The sequence below is a fragment of the Dama dama genome, unplaced genomic scaffold, assembly GCF_033118175.1.
Source record: "Dama dama isolate Ldn47 unplaced genomic scaffold, ASM3311817v1 ptg000093l, whole genome shotgun sequence".
Classification (NCBI taxonomy): Eukaryota; Metazoa; Chordata; class Mammalia; order Artiodactyla; family Cervidae; genus Dama; species Dama dama.
The window spans coordinates 5589619-5592760 of NW_026870908.1; positions in this window are offsets into that span (position 1 = coordinate 5589619).

Consider the following 3142-nt stretch of genomic DNA (forward strand, 5'->3'; position numbering starts at 1 on the left):
GCCTGAAAAGGTGTGAAAAATATGAAGAGCTTCAAAAGGTGTGAAATACATGAGGAGCATGAAACTCTCTGAAAAATAGAAGGAGCATGAAGTGGTGTTCAAAAACAAGAAGAGCCTGAAAACGTCTGAAAAATATGAAGAGCTTCAAAAGGTGTGAAAAACATGAGGAGCATGATATGGTTTGAAAAATAGGATTAGCATGAAGCGGTGTTCAAAAACATGAAGAGCCTGAAAATATGTGAAAAATATGAAAAGCTTCAAAAGGTGTCAAAAATGAGATGAGCATGAAACGTTCTGAAAAATAGGAGGTGCATGAAGCGGTGTTGAAAAACATGAAGAGCCTGAAAAGGTGTGAAAAATATGAAGAGCTTCAAAAGGTGTCAAAAATATGAGGAGCATGAAACCGTCTGAAAAATTGGAGGAGCATGAAGCGTTGTTGAAAAACATGAAGAGCCTGAAAAGGTGTGAGAAATATGAAGAGCTTCAAAAGGTGTCAAAAATATGACTAGCATGAAACGGTCTGAAAAACAGGAGGAGCATGAAGCGGTGTTGAAAAACATGAAGAGCCTGAAAAGGTGTGAAAAATATGAAGAGCTTCAAAAGGTGTCAAAAATATGAGGAGCATGAAACGGTCTGAAAAATAGGAGGAGCATGAAACGGTATTCAAAAACATGACGAGCCTGAAAAGGTGTGAAAAATATGAAGAGCCTCAAAGAATGTCAAATATATGAGGAGCATGAAACGGTCTGAAAAATAGGAAGATCATGAAGAGGTGTTCAAAAACATGAAGAGCCTGAAAAGGTGTGAAAAATATGAAGAGCCTCAAAAGGGGTAAAAAATGAGATGTGCATGAAACAATCTGAAAAATAGGAGGAGGATGAAGCGGTGTTCAAAAACATGAAGAGCCTGAAAATGTGTGCAAAATATGAAGAGCTTCAAAAGGAGTGAAATACATGAGGAGCATGAAAAGGTGTTCAAAAACATGCAGAGACTTAAAAGGTGCAAAAAGTATGAAGAGCTTCAAAAAGTGTCAAAAATTAGATTAGCATAAAAGGGTCTGAAAAATAGGCGGAGCCTGAAGAGGTGTTGAAAAACATGAAGAGGCTGAAAAAGTGTGAAAAATATGAAGAGCTTCAAAAATATGAAAATTATGAAGAGCTTCAAAAAGTGTGAAAAATATGAAGAGCTTCAAAAGATGTCAAAAATGAGATGAGCATGAAACGGTCTGAAAAATGGAGGAGCATGAAGTGGTGTTGAAAATCATGAAGAGCCTGAAAAGGTGTGAAATATATGCAGAGCTTCAAAAGGTGTCAAAAATATGAGGAGAATGAAACCGTCTGAAAAATACGAGGAGCATGAAGTGTTGTTGAGAAACATGAAGAGCCTGAAAAGGTGTGAAAAATATGAACAGCTTCAAAAGGTGTGAAAATGATGAAGAGCTTCAAAAGGTGTCAAAATTATGAGGAGCATGAAACGGTCTGAAAAATAGGAGGAGCATGAAACGATGTTGAAAAACATGAAGAGCCTGAAAAGGTGTGAAAAATATGAAGAGCTTCAAAAGGTGTGAAAAATATGAAGAGACTCAAAGAATGTAAAATATATGAGGAGCATGAAACGGTCTGAAAAATAGGAAGATCATGAAGTGGTGTTCAAAAACATGAAGAGCTGAAAAGGTGTGAAAAATATGAAGAGCTTCAAAAGGTGTCAAAACTATGAGGAGCATGAAACGGGCTGAAAAATAGGAGGAGCATGAAGCGGTGTTGAAAAGAATGAAGAGCTTGAAAAGGTGAGAAAAATATGAAGACCTTCAAAAGCTGTCAAAAATATAGGAGAATGAAACGGTCTGAAAAATAGGAGGAGCATGAAACGGTGTTCAAAACATGAAGAGCTGAAAAGGTGTGAAAAATATGAAGAGCTTCAAAAGGTGTCAAAAATATGAGGAGCATGAAACTCTCTGAAAAATAGGAGGAGCATGAAGCGGTGTTGAAAAACATGAGAGCCTGAAAAGATGTGAAAAATATGAAGAGCTTCAAAAGTTGTCAAATATATGAGGAGCATGAAACGGTCTGCAAAATAGGAGGAGCATGAAGCTGTGTTCAAAAAAATGAAGAGCCTGAAAAGGTGTGAAATATATGAAGAGATTCAAAAGGTGTGAAAAATATGAAGAGCTTCAAAAGGTGTCAAAAATATGAGGAGAATGAAAGTCTATGAAAAATAGGAGGAGCATGAAGTGGTGTTCAAAACATGAAGAGCCTGAAAAGGTGTGAAAAATATGAAAGCTGAAAAAGGTGTCAAAAATATGAGGAGCATGAAACGATCTGAAAAATATGAGGAGCATGAAGGGCTGTTGAAAATCATAAAGAGCCTGAAAAGTTGTGAAAAATATGAAGAGCTTCAAAAGATGTGAAAAACATGAAGCGCTTCAAAAGGTGTCAAAATGAGATGAGCATGAAACGGTCTGAAAAACAGGAGGAGCATGAAGTCGTGTTGAAAAAAATGAAAAATCTGAAAAGGTGTGAAATATATTAAGAGCTTCAAAAGGTGTCAAAAATATGAGGAGAATGAAACGGTCAGCAAAATAGGAGGAGCATGAAATGGTGTTCAAAAACATGAAGAGCCTGAAAAGTTGTGAAAAATATGAAGAGCTTCAAAAGGTGTCGAAAATATGAGGAGAATGAAACGGTCTGAAAAATCGGAGGTGCATGAAGCGGTGTTGTAAAACATGAAGAGCCTGAAAAGGTGTGAGAAATATGAAGAGCTTCAAAAGGTGAGAAAAATATGAAGAGCTTCAAAAGGTGTCAAAAATGAGAGGAGCATGAAACGGTCTGAAAAAACGGAGGAGCATGAAGCGGTGTTGAAAAACATGAAGAGTCTTAAAAGATGTGAAAAATATGAAGAGCTTCAAAATGTGTCAAAAATAGGAGGAGGATGAAACGGTCTGAAAAAACGGAGGAGCATGAAGCTGTGTTGAAAAACATGAAGAGTCTTAAAAGATGTGAAAAATATGAAGAGCTTCAAAAGGTGTCAAAAATGAGAGGAGCATGAAACGGTCTGAAAAATAGGAGGAGCATGAAGTGGTGTTGAAAAAATGAAGATCCTGAAAAGGTGTGAAATATATGAAGAGCTTTAAAATGTGTCAAAT